A 24,007-nucleotide genomic window follows, 5' to 3' on the forward strand; every position below is an offset into this window, starting at 1 on the left:
ACCCTAGGCCAGAGTCTTAGCCCGTCTATAGAATAACCCTCTAGAGAAGTGGACAGTAACAGCACCACACACTCAATGTTGCTATTGCAGGCTGTAGGGCTGCAATCTTGTTGTGGGGCACAGCAGTGGGGAAAGCAGTGCAGCATGGGAATGCAGTGTAGCATAGGACTACTGAGGCATATGCTAAAGGCAAAGGAGGATTCATAGCTCCATAGGCCTGGCAGGAAACATTAGAGATGGTCAGAACATGGATTTTCCATCCCAGGAAAAATTTCAAGATTTTAGAAAAAAGAACCATTTCAATACAGGATAAAAAGCTGAACATTTTAGTGAAATAATTTAAAAAAAATAATTTCAATTTCAACTCTTTAAAAAAAATATAGAAGAAAGGCAAATTTCAAAACAAAAAGTGGTTTCAGAATGAAAAACAGAAACTTTTCATTCCCAAACTGTGCAAAAGGGACATTTTGACATTTTCTAGTTCATAGAATCATAGAATAACAAGGGTTGGAAGGGACCTCAGGAAGTCATCTAGTCCAACCCCCTGCTCAAAGCAGGACCAATCCCACACTAAATCATCCCAGCCAGGGCTTTGTCAAGCCTGACCTTAAAAACCTCAAGGAAGGAGATTCTACCACCTCCCTAGCTAACGCATTCCAGTGCTTCTCCACCCTCCTAGTGAAAAAGTTTTTCCTAATATCCAACCTAAACCTCCCCCACTGCAACTTGAGACCATTACTCCTAGTTCTGCCATCTGCTACCACTGAGAACAGTCTAGATCCATCCTCTTTGGAACCCCTTTCAGGTAGTTGAAAGAAGCTATCAAATCCCCCCTCATTCTTCTCTTCCACAGACTAAACAATCCCAGTTCCCTCAGCCTCTCCTCATAAGTCATGTTTTCCAGTCCCCTAATCATTTTTGTTGCCCTCCGCTGGACTCTTTCCAATTTTTCCACATCCTTCTTGTAGTGTGGGGCCCAAAATTGGACACAGTACTCCAGATGAGGCCTCACCAATGCTGAAGAGAGGGGAATGATCCCTCAATCTGCTGGCAATGCCCCTATATACAGTCCAAAATGCCGTTAGCCTTCTTGGCAACAAGGGCACACTGTTGACTCATATCCAGCTTCTTGTTCACTGTAACTTTTAGGTCCTTTTCTGCAGAACTGCTGCCAAACCATTCAGTCCCTAGTCTGTAGCGGTGCATGGGATTCTTCCGTTCTAAGTGCAGGACTCTGCACTTGTCCTTGTTGAACTTCATCGGATTTCTTTTGGCCCAATCCTCTAATTTGTCTAGGGCCCTCTGTATCCTATCCCTACCCTCCAGCATATCTACCTCTCCTCCCAGGTTAGTGTCACCTGCAAACTTGCTGAGGGTGCAGTCCACCCCATCCTCCAGATCATTAATGAAGATATTGAACAAAACTGGCCGCAGGACCAACTCTTGGAGCACTCCGCTTGATACCGGCTGCCAACTAGACATGGAGCCGTTGATCACTACCCGTTGAGCCTGACGATCTAGCCACCTTTCTATCCACCTTATGGTCCATTCATCCAGCCCAAACTTCTTTATTCTTGCTGGCAAGAATACTGTGGGAGACCGTATCAAAAGCTTTGCTAAAGTCAAGGAATAATGCGTCCACCGCTTTCCCCTCATCCACAGAGCCAGTTATCTCATCATAGAAGGAAATTAGATTAGTCAGGCATGACTTGCCCTTGGTGAATCCATGCTGACTGTTCCTGATCACTTTCCTCTGCTCTAAGTGCTTCAGAATTGACTCCTTCTGAGGACCTGCTCCATGATTTTTCCAGGGCCTGAGGTGAGGCTGACTGGCCTGTAGTTCCCCAGATCCTCCTTCTTCCCTTTCTTAAAGATGGGCATTACATTAGCCTTTTTCCAGTCGTCCGGGACCTCCCCCAGTCGCCATGAGTTTTCAAAGATAATGGCCAATGGCTCTGCAATCACATCCGCCAACTCCTTTAGCACTCTTGGATGCAGCACATCTGGCTCCATGGACTTGTGCTCGTCCAGCTTTTCTAAAGAGTCCCGAATCACTTCTTTCTCCACAGAGGGCTGGTCGCCTTCTCCCCATGCTGTGCTGCCCAGTGCAGTAGTCTGGGAGCTGACCTTGTTCGTGAAGACAGAGGCAAAAAAAGCATTGAGTACATTAGCTTTTTCCACATCCTCTGTCACTAGGTTGCCTCCCTCATTCAGTAAGGGGCCCACACTTTCCTTGACTTTCTTTTTGTTGCTAACATACCTGAAGAAACCCTTCTTGTTATTCTTAACATCTCTTGCTAGCTGCAACTCCAGGTGTGATTTGGCCTTCCTGATTTCACTCCTGCATGCCTGAACAACATTTTTATACTTCTCCCTGGTCATTTGTCCAATCTTCCACTTCTTGTAAGCTTCTTTTTTGTGTTTAAGATCAGCAAGGATTTCACTGTTAAACCAAGCTGGTCGCCTACCATATTTACTATTCTTTCTACACATCGGGATGGTTGGTCCCTGTAACCTCAATAAGGATTCTTTAAAATACAGCCAGCTCTCCTGGACTCCTTTCTCCCTCATCTTATTCTCCCAGGGGATCCTGCCCATGAGTTCCCTGAGGGAGTCAAAGTCTGCTTTTCTGAAGTCCAGGGTCCGTATTCTGCTGCTCTCCTTTCTTCTTTGTGTCAGGATCCTGAACTCGACCATCTCATGGTCCCTGCATCGTAGGTTCCCATCCACTTTAGCTTCCCCTACTAATTCTTCCCTGTTTGTGAACAGCAGGTCAAGAAAAGCTCAGCCCCTAGTTGGTTCTTCCAGCACTTGCACCAGGAAATTGTCCCCTACACTTTCCAAAAACTTCTTGGATTGTCTGTGCACTGCTGTATTGCTCTTCCAGCAGATATGGGGGTGATTGAAGTCCCCCATGAGAACCGGAGCCTGTGATCTAATAACTTCCGTTAGTTGCCAGAAGAAAGCCTCGTTCACCTCATCCCCCTGATCCGGTGGTCTATAGCAGACTCCCACCACGACATCACCCTTGTTGCTCACACTCTAAACTTAATCCAGAGACTCTCAGGTTTTTCTGCAGTTTCATACCGGAGCATTGAGCAGTCATACTGCTCCCGTACATACAATGCAACTCCCCCACTTTTCTGCCCTGCCTGTCCTTCCTGAACAGTTTATATCCATCCATGACAGTATTACAGTCATGTGAGTTATCCCACCAAGTCTTTGTGATTCCAATCACATCATAATTCCTTGACTGTGCCAGGACTTCCAGTTCTCCCTGCTTGTTTCCCAGGCTTCTTACGTTTGTGTATAGGCACTTAAGATAACTTGCTGATCATCCCGCTTTCTCAGTATGAGCCAGGAGCCCTCCCCTCTTTCTTTGTCAAAATGAAATTTCATTAAAAGTGATAAGATTTTTGTTAAAAAAAAATGTGTTTAATCAAAATGGAATTTTCTGACTGTTTCAGCAAAAATATTCTACCCTGCTGCACTGAGAGGGCCCCTTGTGAGTCCCAGTCACAGATCTCATGGGATTGTGTCCCATTGACACCCCACCTCTCTCCTGGGAAGTCATTGGGGCAGATACGCAGGCACTGCGGGGTCGGGATGTAGGGAGAGCCTGTTCACACAAAGGAACATTGGGTACAGACACCATTTTGATAACACAGCCCACTATGGCCTCAAGGAAAGTCTGTTCCAAGCAATGCAATAGAGCAAACAGGGATTTAGACCTGCCAGAGTACTGGCCCAGAGTTCTCATTGCTTGGGGTGGGAAGCACCATGAGAAAATCAAATAAAGAATTTAAACCTCTAGGGAAAGCTCAGTTCCCCCTTTATTGTTCTGCCACTGCTCCTGACTACCCTAGCCAGGCACAGTAAGCTCCTTCCCACCCCCAAGTCAGATGGTCTTGTCCCCACTGCACTGTTTTGTGGATGGTTAATGTGTGTACCTGTCCCCTGTCTCCCAGCACACATGGAGCACCAGCTGGCTTGTCCTAACATCTTGGTGTAGAACTCAAGAGCTGTTTCCCTAGTGATGCACTTAAGTGAAATGTATGTGAGCTCTGCTATCTGCAGTAATTCTGCCAATGCACCTTGATCCTGATCCATAGCACCCTTGTAAGCCCGGTGGCTTCTTCGGAGGAGAGGCTGATGCTCACACTGAATTGTGACTAGGAGAGACTAGGAAAGATCATTTCTGAGAGTGAGGCTCTCTGGACCAACAGCTTGTGGGGATGATCACAGCAGGTGGATCTGGGGGTCCCTGAGCCTCAAGAGAGGCCATACTACCCAGATCCCAATCTCCCTCAGCTCCAAAGGGCTTTGACAATCAAACCAAATCCAGGGTTTGGATTCCCTCTGAAGCCCATAAGCCAACCTCAAACCCCAAATACAGCACTCCTCCCTATCAGCTCTCAGCTTTGGAGCATGGGTCAAAATGTGGATCTGACTTTTGGGCTGAGGCCCACAAATGTGGAGGACTCTCAAGACAGTTTAGCTGGGCTCATCTTTAGCAAGTAGCCTCCTGAAGATACTGCCCTAAGGGCATGGCCATTTCAGAAGCCAAGGATCCAGAAGAGTCCCATAGCCCCATCAGCAAGGGAAGGCTCAGAGAGCCAGGCTGCTGTGGGAAGTGAGAGGAAGCACAGCTCAAAGGAACAGCTGCAGAGATGCATGCCTGTTCCTCCCAAGGGAGAAAGCCCTGCTGCAGTCCCCCAGGCTTTCCCCTTGCCCTCTCTCCACCTTGGCCTGCATTAACTCCTCATTAGGAAGAGCAGTGGAAGGGTCTGTTCCAAGCTGGGGTCAGCACCGTTTCCTCTTGCTGGCTCTCTGAGACCCACTCACTTTCAGCACTAATCCACCCCCACCCCTGTGCTCACACACACTGTCAAATGGGGCTGTTATTTATGCAGAAGAGAGGCTGGAGAGAGATAACAGGACCTCTCTCAGCTGTGCTTCCTGCCCTTGAAGAGAGAATGTGCTTCATTTCTGGCATTCCCAGTGCCAGCTGGTGCCAGTGCGCCTCAGCTTTCCTTCTCCTGCTCTGAGTGCAGCCTTTCCCCACTCCTTCCCCCGTAGCCCCCAGACTCTGTACTTCCACATCCACTCTGGGAGGACAGAGAGGATAAGGAACATGGCCAGACTAAACAGCAATAGTACAACCAGTAACTGACATGTCCATTCAGCATATCACCAGCTCCTCTGGCCAGCCTATGCCTACCACCCAGTTCATCGAGCAGGTGTTTGGGGTTAGGACTGAGTGCTGAGCAGCTGGGCTCACTCCCCACATCAGTCAGAGCTGCACTGGTGGCTCTGAATGGAAACCCCATTCCAGGTCTCTTTGACATGGCCTCGAAATGAAACTGTAATGTGCCTTGCCAGATCACAAGAGGTGCTGAGCACCCGCAAATACAAGGGATTCCAAGGGTTAGGCTAGGGAACTGGGAAGCTGATAGATCTATTCAAATGTTTCTCTGGCCTTATGAGTACAGCTGGGGAAAAAATGTTTTGGTGCGTAGTAAATTCCCTGTCAAATGCATTTTTCAGAGCACCAAAACAATTTGTGAATTTGGGGCAAATTCGGTGAATACTTTGGCTAAAAAAAATGGATTTTTTTTTAAAAAGCCTAAACGGTTCACTTTAATCATTTTGAAACAAAGCAGCTTTACTTTCCTTTTGAAGCAAGTTTCATTTTGAAATTTAGCTGTATTTATGTAAAAAAAAACATAAAAGGGGTAAAAAACACCTGAAAGCTAAATGGAAAACTGAAAAAAATGTTGTTTTGGTTTCTTATTTTGTTTTTGATCAAAAAACAGCTAAATAAATAAATAAAGTGGAAATGCCTATATGATGGTTTGTTTGTGTGTTTATTTGGGGAGGTGTCTTGGGGTGTTTTTCTATCTGAAATCATTTTTATTTTTGTTTTTCATTTCAGCCAAAAAAAAATCCCCAAAACATTTCAGTTTTGGCCACCGAACAGAAAAATCTGTTATTCTCTCAACTCTACTTGTGAGTATAGTTGTAAGGGTGAAAGGTAGTCAATTATTTTTGATAGGATCCAGATTTCTTGGTCAAGATCTAGTCAAGGTCCAGATTCCAGAAAAAATAATAATAAATAACGATAAAAATAATGATAATAATAAGTAAATAAAAAGATTTTGGGGTCCATTCAAAAGTGCCTGGCAGTTCAAATTTGGCCTATGGTCCGCCTATTGAGTGCCCCTTATCTAGGGCCAGGCATAGCAATATGGAGTTTTACACGGCTACAGTTAGATGCAGGGAAATACACCACCTCCCATTCTATAACTGCATTGGTAGCAACTGCTGCACCCAACTTCTCACCTCAATAAGGTAGTGATGGGTGCATTGCTAGTAAAAAGATAGGTGTGTGCTGTTATTCTTATCTCATAGTCCCTTAAATAGGATTCCATTCCTTTTTTTTTAGCACGCTGCTTCTGCCTTCTCAGTGCAAACTATTTAACTATAAGATCTGTTTCTCTTCTAAGCTTTGCTTTCCTGTGCATCCCATAGTTAAATAACTGTTCTGTACTTGGGGGGGGGGAGAGATGATGTCATATCACATGATAGCACTCTTTCCATTCTGCTATTAATGTTGATTTTCAATAAGTCTTGGAACACTTAGGAAGTTCTAGACGATTGGTGGAAAACTAATGATGTGCCAATATTTAAAAACAGCAAATGGGATAACCTGAGTAAATATAGGCCTATCAGTTTGACATCAATGTTGGGCAAGTGGGGTTGACACAGGACTCAATTAATAAATAATTAAAGGAGGATAATGCTAGTGTCAATGGAATTATTGAAAATCAGTTGCACACATACAAAATGGGATATGACTGCATAGGAAGGAGTACTGCGGAAGGGATCTGGGGGGTCATAGTTGACCACAAGCTAAATATGAGTCAACCGAGTAACACTGTTGCAAAAAAAGCAAACATCATTCTGGGATGTATTAGCAGGAGTGTTGTAAGCAAGACACGAGAAGTAATTCTTCCTCTCTACTCCATGCTGATTAGGCCTCAACTGTAGTATTGTGTCCAATTCTGGGTGTCATATTTCAGGAAAGATGTGGACAAACTGGAGAAAGTCCAGAGAAGAGCAACAGAAATGATTAAAGGTCTAAAAAACGTTACCTATGAGAGAAGATTGAAAAAATTGGGTTTTTTAGTCTGGAAAAGAGAAGACTGAGAGGAGATATGATAACAGTTTTCAAGTACATGAAAGGTTGTTACATGGAGGAGGGAGAAGAATTGTTCTTCTTAGCCTCTGAGGATAGGACAAGAAGCAATGGGCTTAAATTGCAGCAAGGGAGGTTTAGGTTGGATATTAGGAAAAAATTCCTAACTGTCAGGGTGGTTAAGCACTGGAATAAATACCCCAGGGAGGTTGTGGGAGCTCCATCATTGGAGATTTTTAAGAGCAGATTAGACAAACACCTGTCAGGGATGGTCTAGATAATACTTAGTCCTGCCATGAGTGCAGGGGACTAGAGTAGATGACTTCTCAAGGTCCCTTCCAGTCCTATGATTCTATGAAAATAGATCTTGTCAAACTAACTTGATAGTGTTGATGTAAGAGACTTTTGTAAGGCATTTGAGTTGGTACTATTGACATTTTGATTAAAAAACTAGAAAGATATAAAATTAACATGGCACACTATAGTGGGGCGGTGTGGCCTCCCTCCAAGCCAGATGGGGAGGAACCACCCTCCTTACCCAACTGGGTGGAACCAGGCCTGCCTCACTCCTCCCGCTGGAAGTATGTCACCAGGACAGGAAGTATAAAGGGCAGGGTCTCCCGATCAGTTAGGTCCGAGCCCACTGTTATGCTCTGGGTCAGGGTCCGGTGGAGTAGGGTGGGCCCGGACCTTCGCCATTCCCAGTGGCCTGTGTTCGTCAGCCATCTGCCGAAGCTAGGACATCTGACCTCTGGGGTTTGCTCAGTCTCTGCAACCAGGGTCCAGAGCTGATTGACTCCTGGGTGTGCTCTGTCTCTACATGGAGTGACCAGGGCTAATTGGCTGCTGGCTGGTTCTGTCTCTGCCCTGAGAGACCAGGGCTGATTGACTCCTGGGCTTGCTCTGGCTGTACAACTAGAGCCCAGAATCAACTGACTGCGGGTCTTGCTCTCTCTGTCTCTGTCTTCAGAAGCAGAATGAATTGACCACTGTGTTTATTCTGCCCTTGGCTGAAGGGCAGGGGCTACTTGTCGCCCTTCCACAAGGACCCAGAGACCATAGACTAAGCTGTGCACTGCGCCCCCACATGCAGGGCCTGAGGACTATAGACGGTTGATTGCTTAGCCCATTAGAATGGTCGGGATTTTACACCTAACGGTAATTCCCCTGGCAGCGAGGCAGTGTGGCCTCCCTCCGACCCAGAGTGGGATGGACAACCGTGCCACCACTACACACACACATTAAATGGAATGGGCAGCAGGGAATAGATCACTTGATGATTACTTTTTCTGTTCATTCCCTTTGGGGTACCTGGTACTGAACACTGTCGAAAGACAGGATACTGGGCTAGATGGACATTTGGTCTGACCCAGTATGGTTGTTCTTATGTTATGTTCTTAAATGGATTAAAAGTTGGCTAACCAAAAGATCTCAAAATCGAATTGTAAATGGATGTGTTTCTAGTGGGGTCCCGCAGGGATCAGTTCTTTGCCCTATGCTATTTAACGTTTTTATAAGTGAGTTGGAAGAAAACAAAATCACCACTGATAAAATTTGCAGATGACACAAAAACTGGGGGAGTGGTAAATAATGAAAAGGACAGGTCACTGATACAGAGCAATCTGGATCGCTTGTTAAACCGGGCACAAGCAAACAATATGTGTTTCCATATGGCCAAATGTAAAGACACACATCTAGGCGCAAAGAATGCAGGCTACACTTACAGGATGACAGACTCTCTCCTGGGAAGCAGTGACTCTGACAGATTTACTAGGAACCGAATGGCTCAGCAGCAGTTCTGCGGAAAAGGACCTAGGGGTTACAGTGGACGAGAAACTGGATATGAGTCAACAGTGTGCCCTTGTTGCCAAGAAGGCCAATGGCATTTTGAGATGTATACGTAGGGGCATAGCCAGCAGATCGAGGGACGTGATCGTTTCCCTTCATTCAACATTGGTGAGGCCTCATCTGGAGTACTGTGTCCAGTTTTGGGCCCCACACTACAAGAAGGATGTGGAAAAATTGGAAAGAGTCCAGCGGAGGGCAACAAAAATGATTAGGGGACTGGAACACATGACTTATGAGGAGAGGCTGAGGGAACTGGGATTGTTTAGTCTGCGGAAGAGAAGAATGAGGAGGGATTTGATAGCTGCTTTCAACTACCTGAAAGGGGGTTCCAAAGAGGATGGCTCTAGACTGTTCTCAGTGGTAGCAGATGACAGAACAAGGAGTAATGGTCTCAAGTTGCAGTGGGCTAGATTTAGGTTGGATATTGGGAAAAACTTTTTCACTAGGAGGGTGGTGAAACACTGGAATGCGTTACCTAGGGAGGTGGTGGAATCTCCTTCCTTAGCTATTTTTAAGGTCAGACTTGACAAAGCCCTGGCTGGGATGATTTAGTGTGGGATTGGTCCTGCTTTGAGCAGGGGGTTGGACTAGATGACCTCCTGAGGTTCCTTCCAACCCTGGTATTCTATGATTCTATGATTCTATGATTTAGGGGCCCTGGCAGATACTCAGCTGAACATGATGTGTGTGATGACAGTGTGATGCAGTGGCCTAAAGAGCTAATGTGATCCTGGGGTACATAAACAGCAGAATCTCACGTAGGACTAGAGAGGTTATTGTACCTCTCTGTTTGGCACTGGTGGGACCACTGCTGGAATCCTGTGCCTAGTTCCGGTGCCCACAGTTCAAGAACGATGTTGATAAATTGGACATGGGGCAGAGAAAAGCCGCAAGAATGATTGAAGAATGAGAAAAACCTCCCTTGTAGTGACAGACTCAAGGAGCTCAACCTATTTAGTTTAACAAAGAGAAGGTTAAGGGGTGACAAATATTTAATAATGGGCTCTTTAATCTAGCAGAGAAAAGTATAACAAGTCAATGGCTGGAAATTGAAGCTAGACAAATGTAAAGACTGGAAATAAGGCATACATTTTTAATGGTGAGAGTAATTAACTGTTGGAACAATTTACCAAGGATCATGGTGGATTCTCCATCACTGACAAATTTTTAAATCTAGACTGGATGTTTTTTCTAAAATCTCTCTTTAGGAATCATTGTGGGACAGGTCTCTGATCTGTGTTTTACAGGGGGTCAGACTGGATGATCACAATGAACCTTCTGGTCTTGGAATCTACCAATCTACTGCTTCCCCTAAATCAAAGAAAGTGTGGTTTGTCTCCATGAACACAGAGTCTTGCTTAGGGGGCAAGGGTTTTGTGGGAGGAGAAAGGTGTTACTTACCTGTTTGAAACACCAGATCCTCCATTAATGTTAAGGGCCAGGGCCCAGAGTACCTTGTGGAATTGGAAGTTTCTCAAGCTACTTTGCGTTTATTACCCTTTTTTCCTCCTGTAATTTAAACCCTCTTTAGTTTTCTCAGGGTGATTTGATTTTATTTTAAACTTTGCCTTTGTAGCTAACGTGAAATCAGCACCAGTTTGGTTCAATCGTTGGGGCACTGGCCTGAATGTTGAGGTTAATTCCCTGCACCCCCACAGACTCCCTCTGTGGCCTGGGCACATCACTCCAGCCCAGATCCTTAAAGATATTTAGGCTCCTAACTTCCACTGTGCCTACATATTTCAGAGGGTCTGGGCCTTAGTGTCTCTGTGTCTCAGTTCCCATCTGTACAATGAGGATAATAACACTGCCCTACCCCTCAGGAGTCCAGTTAGGATAATACAGGTTAAAGTAGGGTTGCCAGGTGTCTGGTTTTCAACCAGAACGCCCTGTGGAAAAGGGACACTGGGAGCTCCAGTCAGCATTGCTGACCGGGCCGTTAAAAGTCCAGTCAGTGGCGCAGGCAGGCTCCCTACCCAGCTCCGCGTGACTCCTGGAAAGCTGCCAGCATCTCTCTCTGGTTCCTAGGCAGAGGGACGGCCATGGAGGCTCTGCGAGCTGCCTCACCCCCAGCACCAGCTCAGATGCTCCCATTAGCCAGGAACTGTGGCCACTGGGAGCTGAGAGGGTGGTGCCTGCAGGCGCAGGCAGCACGGAGACCCACATGATTGTGCTTCTGCTTAGGAGCCTGAGGGAGATGCTGCAGCTTCCCAGGAGCCACCTGAGGTAAGCACTGCCTGGAGCCCACACTCCCTCATGCACCCCAACCCCTTTCCCCAGCCTAGAGCCCACTCCTGCACCCCAAACCCCAGCCTCATGCTGGAGCCCGCACCCCTAGCCGGAGCCCTCACCCTCCCCTGCACTCCAAATCCCTCATCTCCAGCCCCACTCCAGAGCCTGTACCCACAGCTGGAGCCCTCCCCCCACACACACACCTCAACCCCCTGCCCCATCCTGGATCCCCCTCCCACACCCTGAGCCCCTCATTTCTGGCCCCACCCCACAGCCCGCACCCCCAGCCCAAAGTCCATACCCCCTCTCACATCCCAACCCCCTACCCCAGCCTGGAGTCCTTTTCTGCACCCCAAACCCCTCATCCCCAGACCCACCCCAGAGCCCATCCCTGCAGTCAGAGCCCTCACTGCGACTCCCCCCACTCCCCAACCCCCTGCCCCAGTCCAGTGAAAATGAGCAAGTGAGTGAGGGTCGGGGAGAGCAAGTGATGGAAGAAGTGGGATGGAGTGAGTGGGGGCATAGCCTTGGAAAAGGGGTGGGGCAGGGAGTGGGACAAGGGTGTTCGATTTTCTGCAAATAGAAAGTTGGCAACCCTAGGTTAAAGAGTGTGAAAGGCTGGATTTCATTATAATGGGGGCCAAGGTGTGGGAGGGAATATCTTTTATTGGGCCAAATTCTACTGGTGACAGAGACAAACTTTCAAGCCCCATACAGCTCTTCTCCAAGTCTGGGAAACGTACTCCATGTGTCATGGCTAAATACAAAGTGGAACAGATTGTTTAGCGTAAATCATAGGCCCTGACTCTGTGGGTGCTCCGGGGCTGTAGCACCCATGGTGAAAAAATGGGTGAGGGCATTGGGGAAGGGGTAGAATGGGGCAGGAAGAGGTGGGGTGAGGGTGGGGGTGGGTTCTTGGGGGAAGGGGTGGAGTGGTGTCAGGGCCTGGGGCAGAGCCAGGTGTCAAGCACCCAGAGGCACATTGGAAAGTTGGCACATGTGGCAAAAGTAGTAAACACATATTGTAAGAGACCTTGTCCAATAAAAGCTATTACCTTACCCCCTTGTCTCTCTAATATCCTGGGATCAACACAGCTCCAACACTGCAAACCAGTGATAACAGGGGTCAGGTAAGTACTTGCTATAGATAAAGTCAGGAGGACTAGAAGGACTCCCAGAGGCAAATGAGTGACCTGTACACTGAATCTATTTTTTCTGTGCCATTTTTCTCTCTGCCCCTCACTATCTATCTTTATATATTTTGCAGCTAGATTTTTCTCTGTTCCACTGTTCACCATCTCTCCTAAGCAGCACCGAAGCCTATTGACATACAAATTTGGATTGAATTTTTAATCCTCGGAGTCTTGAGTGTGAACTAAATTAGGCAAAGTAAGTTTGGCCATCCCCTGCCTAATAGATCTGTATTAGGGTTACTTTCCAGTCATGCTACAGGTTCATGTAAGGTCTGCAGTGAATATCTAAGTCAAAGGAAGCAGTTCATATTCCCTTAAATATGCCCATTGCTTTTTTTCTTAATGTGTTGTGCTGCTTGTTGGAATATGCCAGGAATGCAGTATAGTTTCCTGTTTTCTTCCTTCTTTGATAAGGCCAAGTCAGCCTGAGAACATATAACTTTCCAGACACTGGCTACCAGCACCAGCTGCCCCCTTTGCCTGCCAGCACTGCATTCAAAGCCCAGTCAGATTATTTCCAAACCAATGTCTCTCTCACAGGCTCTCCAAATCCTCACATGGGCTTCCAGCATTCCCGAGGTGAGGGGATGCCTCTTTAATCTGAGTTGCATGCCTGAGTTATAAATGGGACACAGAGGCTAATCTTGCAACCTTTTGGTTCTTCAGGTTTTGTAGTGATGCTGACACAGTTTCTTGAAAATGAACCTGTCATAACCATACAGATAACGGTAGCCTAGAATTCCTCCTTACCTGTAAGGGGTTAAGAAGCTCAGATAACCTGGTTGGCACCTGACCAAAAGAACCAATGGGGAAAGAAGATAGATACTTTCAAATCTTGTGGGGGTGGGGGGAAGGCTTTCTTGTGTATGTTCTCTTGGGAAGCGGAGAAGCATCAGGTCAGAAAACTCCTTCTCCTATAAAACATCCTAAAAGTCTCTCATATTACAAAAATTGTAAGTAAAAGCCAGGCAAGGCATGTTAGATTATCTTTTGTTCTGCTTGTGAATTTTTCCTTTGCTGGAGGGAGGTTTATTCCTGTTTTTTGTAACTTTGAAACTAAGCCTAGAGGAAGTTCTGCTGTGTTTTTGAATCTTTGGTTACCCTGTAAAGTTATTTTCCATCCTGATTTTACAGAGGTGATTTTTACCTTTTTTTAAAATAAAATCCTTCTTTTAAGAACCTGACTGATTTCTCTATTGTCCTAAGACCCAGGGGTTTGGGTCTGTGATCACTTTGTAACCAATTGATTAGGATAGTATTCTCAAGCCTCCCCAGGAAATGGGGTGTAAGGGCTTGAGGGGATATTTTGGGGGAATAGGAACTCCAAGTGGTCCTTTCCTGATTCTTTGTTAAATCACTTGGTGGTGGCAGCGTACCATCCAAGGGCGCAAAGGATTTGTGCCTTGGGAAGGTTTTAACCTAAGCTGGTAGAAATAAGCTTAGGGGGTCTTTCATGCGGGTCCCCACATCTGTACCCCAGAGTTCAGAGTGAGGAGAGAACCCTGACAGAACCCAAGATTAAAGTAATCTGTAATGGAGGCATTGACCCAGAGCTGAAGCTTGAGGCTACAGACAGGGATGCTAACACATTTCCCTTTTCTAGTGGGTTCTTTCCAGAGGCACATAGAATTCAAGGCCAGGAGAGGATCATTTGATCATCTAGTCTGACCTCCTACATAACACAGGCCAGAGAGTTTTACCCAGGGATTTCTGCATCAAGCCCATCACTTCTGGTTGTGCTAAAATGTATCCAAGGATCTCAAAGAACTTACCAATCATTGTGTAATGTAGCCTCAAAGCCCCTTTGGGTTCCCATAAACATTTCGGTAAAAAACATAGTGGAAAATGTTATGAAATACAGAAAATGGGCTTATTTCAAACCCTGAAAAATGGAAGCAACTCTGACATTTGTACTTTTTCACAGAATCGTTATTTCACCAACCCTACATAGCCAGTGATAGAGCTGGTCAGAAAGTGGAGCGGTAGGGTGAGAGGAGGTCTACAGAAAATGTCAGCTATTTGGTGCAAAATCAAAACCTAAAACTTTAGCCAAAAATCAAAACTTATTTGAAAATGCTACCTTCGGTGCATTTTGGGAGTTGAAGTTTGGCTGCTTCCTGTCCTCATTCTCCCTTATGGACTGGGTTCTCTGCCTGGATTACACCTCCTATTAAGCATCATATCTCCTTCCCTGTTGCAGAGCCACCTTGATGCACTGTGGAACTCCCTGGCCAAGCCACATCATGGTAAATGTAGTCTAGCTGGGGAGGCCAGCCCATACAAGAGAATGGGGGCATAAGTCTGTTAAACTACAATTCCCATACAGCAAACACTTGTTTGAAGTTTTAAAAGAAATTCTCCTCGAATATATTCATTCCCTATCATGTTCGCTAGGGAAGGAGTTTACAGGCAGAAATCCTGTGAAAACAATCTGTATCACGGAACATTCACAGAAAGCCAACTTCACATTTGGAATCACAAGTGGGCAGTTGGGAACCACAATTCTTAAGTCACTTTCACTCAGTCAGGGCATGGAAGCACCATGTGACCCATTGATCCCATCAACACAGCTCAACTAGCTAGTAGAATCATAGAATCATAGAATATCAGGGTTGGAAGGGACCCCTGAAGGTCATCTAGTCCAACCCCCTGCTCGAAGCAGGACCAATTTTCAGTTAAATCATCCCAGCCAGGGCTTTGTCAAGCCTGACCTTAAAAACCTCTAAGGAAGGAGATTCTACCACCTCCCTAGGTAACGCACTCCAGTGTTTCACCACCCTCTTAGTGAAAAAGTTTTTCCTAATATCCAGTCTAAACCGCCCACCCTGCAACTTGAGACCATTACTCCTCGTTCTGTCATCTGCTACCATTGAGAACAGTCTAGAGCCATCCTCTTTGGAACCCCCTTTCAGGTAGTTGAAAGCAGCTATCAAATCCCCCCTCATTCTTCTCTTCTGCAGGCTAAACAATCCCAGCTCCCTCAGCCTCTCCTCATAAGTCATGTGTTCTAGACCCCTAATCATTTTTGTTGCCCTTCGCTGGACTCTCTCCAATTTACCCACATCCTTCTTGTAGTGTGGGGCCCAAAACTGGACACAGTACTCCAGATGAGGCCTCACCAATGTCGAATAGAGGGGAACGATCACGTCCCTCGATCTGCTCGCTATGCCCCTACTTATACATCCCAAAATGCCATTGGCCTTCTTGGCTACAAGGGCACACTGCTGACTCATATCCAGCTTCTCGTCCACTGTCACCTCTAGGTCCTTTTCCGCAGAACTGCTGCCTAGCCATTCGGTCCCTAGTCTGTAGCGGTGCATTGGATTCTTCCATCCTAAGTGCAGGACCCTGCACTTATCCTTATTGAACCTCATCAGATTTCTTTTGGCTCAATCCTCCAATTTGTCTAGGTCCTTCTGTATCCTATCCCTCCCCTCCAGCGTATCTACCACTCCTCCCAGTTTAGTATCTTCCGCAAATTTGCTGAGAGTACAATCCACACCATCCTCCAGATCATTTATGAAGATATTGAACAAAACCGGCCCCACGACCGACCCTTGGGGCACTCCACTTGATACCGGCTGCCAACTAGACATGGAGCCATTGATCACTACCCGTTGAGCCCAACAATCTAGCCAGCTTTCTACCCACCTTATAGTGCATTCATCCAGCCCATACTTCCTTAACTTGCTGACAAGAATACTGTGGGAGACTGTGTCAAAAGCTTTGCTAAAGTCAAGAAACAATACATCCACTGCTTTCCCTTCATCCACAGAACCAGTAATCTCATCATAAAAGGCAATTAGATTAGTCAGGCATGACCTTCCCTTGGTGAATCCATGCTGGCTGTTCCTGATCACTTTCCTCTCATGCAAGTGCTTCAGGATTGATTCTTTGAGGACCTGCTCCATGATTTTTCCAGGGACTGAGGTGAGGCTGACTGGCCTGTAGTTCCCTGGATCCTCCTTCTTCCCTTTTTTAAAGATTGGCACTACATTAGCCTTTTTCCAGTCATCCGGGACTTCCCCCATTCGCCACGAGTTTTCAAAGATAATGGCCAATGGCTCTGCAATCACATCCGCCAATTCCTTCAGCACTCTCGGATACAACTCGTTCGGCCCCATGGACTTGTGCACGGGTCCAGCTTTTCTAAATAGTCCCTAACCACCTCTATCTCCACAGAGGGCTGGCCATCTCTTCCCCATTTTGTGATGCCCAGCGCAGCAGTCTGGGAGCTGACCTTGTTAGTGAAAACAGAGGCAAAAAAAGCATTGAGTACATTAGCTTTTTCCACATCCTCTGTCACTAGGTTGCCTCCCTCATTCAGAAAGGGGCCCACACTTTCCTTGGCTTTCTTCTTGTTGCCAACATACCTGAAGAAACCTTTCTTGTTACTCTTGACATCTCTTGCTAGCTGCAGCTCCAGGTGCGATTTGGCCCTCCTGATACCATGCCTGTACTTTATCACATATCACAAATCACATATTCAGGCCTGCCTGTAAAGGCCTGTACTTTAAGAATTTAGGTGTATTCTTATCACTTGGCTAGTTAGAGGTATAAAAGAAAGAATCAAAATCACTGTTTGCCAATGTAAGGTCCTTCTCTTACTGTGACAGTCTGGGGCCCTGTTCTTAGGCTAAGGCCTTTGGCTAAGCGACAGAGGCAGCCATAAGCTGGGAAGCGACCGGTCACATCCTCACATTCCAAAGTAGTCACATGGAAAGAAGGTGCTATTGGGCTGTTAGGAATACAATCCTGTCCTGATAGTGCCTATCAGCTCCAGAGAAAGGGAAGTGCCTAGAAAATGTAAAAGAAAACTTAGTTTGATAGCATCCTGTCTGGCAAGAACTCACTTATCAATACTGGGATGTGAAATCCTCACTTCTGTATTGTCTTGCCATTATAGTTCCCACTTTGCTATTGTTTGTCTGTATAATCTCTGTCTGGTTCTGTGATTGTTCCTGTCTGCTGTATAATTAATTTTGCTGGGTGTAAACTAATTAAGGTGGTGGGATATAATTGGTTACATAATCATGTTACAATATGTTAGGATTGGTTAGTTAAATTTTAGTAGAATGATTGGTTAAGGTATAGCTAAGAATATTACTATATAAATTAGGGGCAAACAGGAAGTAAGTTGGGATTCGGAAATAAGGAAAAGGAGCTTGTATTTAAGCTTGCTGGAAGTTCACCCCAATAAACATCGAATTGTTTGCACCTTCGGACTTCAGGTATCGTTGCTCTCTGTTCATGTGAGAAGGACCAGGGAAGTGGGAGAGTGAAGGAATAAGCTCTCTAACATAATTCATGAACAGAAAATAGAGCTAAATTCAGCTAACACATTGTTTATTGCAAATGGTAGGCCCAACTCCATTTCTCACTGCGGGTATTAATGCTGCTGATTTCGGACCGTGACGAGAGAGGCAGGGGGCATTAAATAAGGGAGAGCTGCACCCAAAATATGAGCTCTTTTGCATTTCTCTGAGAGACAAAGAAGAGATAAGACCCAGAAAGGAAATCTCTTTTCAGGAGGTCTTCTACCTCTTCACTAGATCCAGTAATAACTGCTGGAGACCCCACCAAAGATTCCCTGGTGGACTAGAAGTGTGACTGATGGTTTCTGTCCAGGCTATTCTGGGTGCACATGAACTTCCTCAGGTTATCTGAGGTTGTGGCAGCCCCTGTTCATGGCTAGGAATTGTAGTCAGTGCTGTCTTGAGTCGGCCATGGGCCTGCCACCCAGCCTGAACTGTATGATTTCCATGGGCATGTCCCACATCCCACACACCAAGATCAAAGACTGTTGAAAGAGTCACAGCTTTATTTCTGATGGGGTTGCACCATGGACAGGTGATGCAGTTGTGCTTTCAGTTGTGGTGCTGCATCAGCATGCACTGAGGAAGCATCACACCACAAGGACATACTGCCAGCCCACACTGACACGGGGTCATAACAGGACACTGTTGTTCTGCCCCATGTGACAAATCTTAAAAAGCTGGAACAGAGCCCAGGGGGCTGGCAAGGGAGTTTTTGGTTTCATTTACACATGCTATAAAGGCAAAGGTTTAAAACCGACTGTGTTTTGGGGTCCCGCCTCATGCGATTCCAAAGGGATAAAAAGGTTGGGTGTGAGTGCTTCTACTCTCCTACAAGCTGCCAGACCCCCTCCATGCCCCATTACCCAGCTAAAATGCAGGATAGTGCCACTAGGTTCCAATCAAGGGCATATAGGGTCTTAGTGACACAGTAAATTTCTGAGAGCAGGAGGGAAGAAAATAACAGCTCAAGGATTGGGGAGGGTGAGGAGGGACTTTTCCCTTGCACTTCCAGCTTGGACAGAGCCAGCAGGGTTCTTATTGCCCAGGAGGCTCCCCAGCCCCTCCCCAAGCCAGTGTGTGATCCCTGGAATTAAGGCCTTTGAGTAGCCTGGAGAAGCTCATCACTCTACCAGCCTGACAGCTGATCGATACACAGAGGAAGCAGATTTCCTGACACACAGGCAGCTTCCCCCTCCCCCTCCAAAAATCCATTCGCCTTGAGCTGGCTGTGGACAATCCAGAGACATTAACACCACTAAGTACCCCATTTCCTGGACAGTGTGTGGGTCCCCATAAGAAAGAAAGAAAGAAAGAAAGAAAGAAAGAAAGAAAGAAAGAAAGAAAGAAAGAAAGAAAGAAAGCTGCAGGGAAGAGGAGGTGGCAGCAGCAGCAGTTGTCAGGGTTCCCTCCCCACTCTGAACTCTGGGGTACAGATGTGGGGACCCACATGAAAGACCCCCTAAGCTTATTTCTACCAGCTTAGGTTAAAACTTCCCCAAGGCACAAATCCTTCCTTGTCCTTGGATGGGTACTGCTACCACCACCAAGTGAGTTAGACAAAGATTCAGGAAAAGGACCACTTGGAGTTCCTGTTTCCCCAAAATATTCCCCCATGCCCCTTCACCCCCTTTCCTGGGGAGGCTTGAGAATAATCTACCAACCGGATAGGTAAACAAGGTGAGCACAGACCAGACCCTTGGGTTTTTAAGACACTAAAAACCAATCCGATTCTTAAAAAACAAAACTTTATTATAAAGAAAAAAAAGTAAAAGAAACACCTCTGTAAAATCAGGATGGAAGGTAATTGTACAGGGTAATAAGAATTAAAACATAGAGGGTTCCCCTCTCGGCAAAACTTCAAAGTTACAGAAAACAGGGATAAACCTCCCTCTTAGCACAGGGAAAATTCACAAGCTAAAACAAAAGATAATCTTACACATTTCCTTCCTATTACTTATAATTTGTAATTTTAGATGATTAGTTCAGGTATGGCTTTAGGCGATGTATTTTCCCTGCCCTGCTTCCTCGCTGACACACAAAACAAAAACCTTCCCCCACAGATTTGAAAGTATCTTCTCCCCTTATTGGTCCTTTTGGTCAAGTGCCAATCAGGTTATTTGAGCTTCTTAACCCTTTACAGGTAAAGGAGGGATTTTATGCTACCCTTAGCTGTATGGTTATGACAGCAGTATGAGGCACTAGTTTGCAACTGATGCCTGAGTATGAGAGTGGAAACTGATGGCCAGGGGACTAGCAGAGGGATAGCTCATCAGTCACTCACAGCACTGGGCTTTCCCCAAGTCCAGGGTCAAGCTGTGGTCAGGCCATTATGGGAGATCTGCAGGGGAAAAAAGTGCTCCACAAAGTGGTGTAGCTGTTTCAGTAGGTGGTGCGCTTTCCTCAGAGTCAGTATTGAACCAGTCGGCCCTGGCTGCTTACAGTGGGTTTGTAAGAGAGATGTGATGAGAGTGTGCAGGCACACTCTCTGTGTAAATAGAGCAGTTGTCAAGGTTTCTTTCCCACTCTGAACTCTAGGGTACAGATGTGGGGATCTGCATGAAAACCTCCTAAGCTTACTTTTACCAGCTTAGGTTAAAACTTCCCCAAGGTACAAACTATTTTACCTTTTGCCCTTGGACTTCCACTGCCACCACCAAATGTTTATCTGGGTTTATTTTTATTAGGAAAGCGTTGTTTGGAAATGTCTTTCCCCCCCAAATCCTCCCAACCCTTGCACCCCACTTTCTGGGGAAGGTTTGGTAAAAATCCTCACCAATTTGCATAGGTGACCACAGACCGAAACCCTTGGATCTTAAGAACAATGAAAAAGCATTTAGTTTCTGAAAAGAAGGATTTTAATAGAAGTAAAAAGAAAAAAGAATTACCTATGTAAAATCAGGATGGTAAATACTTTACAGGGTAATTAGATTTAAAACATAGAGAATCCCTCTAGGCAAAACCTTAAGTTACAAAAAGACACACAGACAGGACTATTCATTCTATTCAGCACAGCTTAATTTCTCAGCCATTTAAAGAAATTATAATTTAACGCAATATCTAGCTAGATTACTTACTAAGTTCTAAGACTCCATTCCTGTTCTGTCCCCGGCAAAAGCATCACACAGACAGACAGAGACCCTTTGTTTTTCTCCCTCCTCCCAGCTTTTGAAAGTCTCTTGTCTCCTCATTGGTCATTTTGGTCAGATGCCAGCGAGGTTATCCTAGCTTCTTAACTCTTTACAGGTGAAAGGATTTTTCCTCTGGCCAGGAGGGATTTTAAAGGTGTTTACCCTTCCCTTTATATTTATGACAGCAGTAATAGACAATCTGCCAGTAGATGGTGCTCAAGAATATGTAGTGTGGAGCTTATAGGATCAATACAAATTATTGTTGTGCTCTACAAATGGCTTCTCTGTGCATCTTTACATCAGCTTTGCACTGATTCACAGCAGTGCCAGTGAAGCCAATGACGTGGGCAGGGGCGTGGTTGCACTCACTCAAAGTTCCATAGGTTGTGTAACCCAGGGGGCCATGGCCCTACCACTTTTAAGCAGGGTCCCATATTAAATCAGTACGGCTGCTGCCAGAGCAGCCCAGAGCACCACTCCAGCTGCATGGTGGCAAAGCCATGCAAACTTGACCCAGATGGAGAGGTGGCCAGGCCAAATTTCAGTGAGTGGCAGTGCAGCCAGGTGCACAAGTTTGGAATGCCACTCAAATTTGGCCTGGATGCCCCTCCATCCAGACAGAGGGGTGGCCAAGCCAAATGCTGTTTCAACCTGGCACATGGAGAACCTGTTCCTGTGTGCAGGGGAGTTCGCTAAGAATTCAAATCCTGGTAGCACTGACTCATGCACTGAATGGGTAAGAGATAGAGGAGACTCCCCAGCTGAGAGAGACCCAGGGTCACTGTGAGTGCGGGTTTAGGGGGAAGACAAGAGGGAACAAAATGGGGTCCTTGCCGGGGGAGGGGGCAAGGACCAGAATTTTTCCCTCCTTAAGAGTATCTGAATTGGTGCCACTGGGCATTGCCAACCCCAAATGTACAAAAATCATGAACAAGGTCCATAAAATCACAATATTGGCTTCAAGATCATGAGATTTTTTTTAAAACAAAATTATGGATTTGGGGTTATTTTTATCTACCTTCTGGTTTTTGAGTCTCCAGGGTGACATTTTCATTTTCTTTTCAAAGAAAGATGAGGTTCTCATGTATTCACATGACGCTGTGACCTGGGGCTTTAAGAAAAACACCAATTATTGCAAGAGTTGCAATAAAAGCCCAAGAGTTGGGAACACTAGAATGAGTGCTAGAGTATGGGACATAAAACTGAGGCCCTGACCACTTGTAGTTATTATAAAAGATTCTGTATCACAAGACAATAACACAAGAGTTGTTATTATAGGCTGAGCTTGTAGCATTGTGTATAATAAAGGTTGCCTGACACTTCCCATTACGAGATCCTGTTTTCAGTTGCTTGTAACTTTTCCAAATTTTAACTTATTGGGCTAAAATTTTCCATGCCAGGTGTCTGCCTCAGGCTGAATTTCTTTTCTTTTCTTTTCTTTTTAATGTTTCAACAGAAATGGTTCTGCCATTTCCAACAATATATTAGGGGGAAATACATTGGTTTCCCATGTTAAAAGAAATTTTGACAACCATTTAGTTGAGAGTGTCTAGAATCTACACGCTTTGGAGAAAGAACTTAAAATTTGGCAGGGGGGTGGGCCTCTGTGACAAAGATGTGGTTTTTGCTGTTCCCATGAATAACTACCCACATCTGGCCAAGTTTTAAGCCTTTGAAAAATCACAGTTTGCACATGCTCAGTAGAGACTTATTAGAATTTTGCAGACAATTTCGCCAAAGATTCCATCTGCACTAAGCATGCTCTAGTCTAGGGCTACGGGGCTGATTAGGACTTTCCTTGCAATTGCTGCTCCTGGCTGCTGCATGCCACTGAGCACCAGCACCACACTTGCAAGTAGGGAGACTGTCTCACCCACAGGCACCAGCTTCCTCCTTCCCTGGGGGTGCTCAACCCCCACTCAGCCCCAATCCCCCACCCCGCCTCTTCCCGCCCCCACTCCACCCCTTCTACCAAGTCCCCACCCGCACCCTGCCTCTTCCTGCTCCTGCTCTGCCACTGCCCCACCTCTTCCCTCCCAGTTCTGCCCCCTCCCCTGAGTGTGAGGGAGGGAGGGGGAAGAGTTGATTGGTGCCGTTGCCAGCAAGCAGAAGGCACTGGGGAGGAGGGAGAGGAGCTGGCTCCCAGTGAGTGCTGAGCACCCACTAATTTTTTTCCGTGAGTGCTTCAGCCCTGGAGCACCCAGGGAGTCAGCTCTGATGGTCTCGCCTGTGCTTTCAGTGCTCCCCCTGCTAGCATCCAGGCAGAGAAGAGTTGGAAGCTGCCTGACTCAAATGCAGAGAAAGCAAGAGCTAGACCTGTGATATTGCAGGGTATAGGGAATGGCAGAGGGAGTAGATAGGGACAACAAGCTTGAGGGGGGAGACTGGGAGCCAATGTGGGACAGTAGAGTGGGGTCAGATAAGGAACCAGAGCTGGGGGAGACTGGGAGTGACTGAGCAAGGAGCCCTGGGCAAGGATCCTGGACAGTGGAACTGGGAGGAGGGGCCTAGGCAGGGAGACTGGGATCCATGGTGGACAGAAGATTGGGACTCTGATGTAGAACCCAGAGTGTGAGACTAGAATTGGCTCGGCAATGAGACTGGGAATAGGATACAGAGCCTGAGGGGTGAGGACTGGGACAGGCTAAATGAGGAGAAAGGGACTGGGTCTAGGACAAGAAACCGCAGGAGAAGACTTGGACAAGGAGCCAGGGGCATGGTGGGGAAGAGACGAGACAGGACTGGGACAGGGACAGGTTGGAGAGGACAGGGCAGAAGGGTGAAGCCTGAGGACAACAGGCAGAAGAGTCTGTGACCATGAGAGGATGCTTCCCTCTGCAACCTGGAAAGGAACCCAATATTCCTGAGTCTCACCATTCCTCTGCTATCAGCATATATCAGTGAAAACCACTGACAAAGTGTCTGTTCCCTCCCCCTCTAATGCTGGTCTACATAGAGGATGAGAACCTACTATTGCTATCAGTTACTCTGTTAGGTCAGCCAGCAGAGATCTATGCTGTGGAACTGAAGGTTCCAATCCTACTGATGAGCCATGTGAATATCAGTACAGTGCCACATGAATGAACTTTA

The sequence above is a fragment of the Lepidochelys kempii genome, chromosome 9 (genome assembly GCF_965140265.1).
Source record: "Lepidochelys kempii isolate rLepKem1 chromosome 9, rLepKem1.hap2, whole genome shotgun sequence".
Lineage (NCBI taxonomy): Eukaryota > Metazoa > Chordata > Testudines > Cheloniidae > Lepidochelys > Lepidochelys kempii.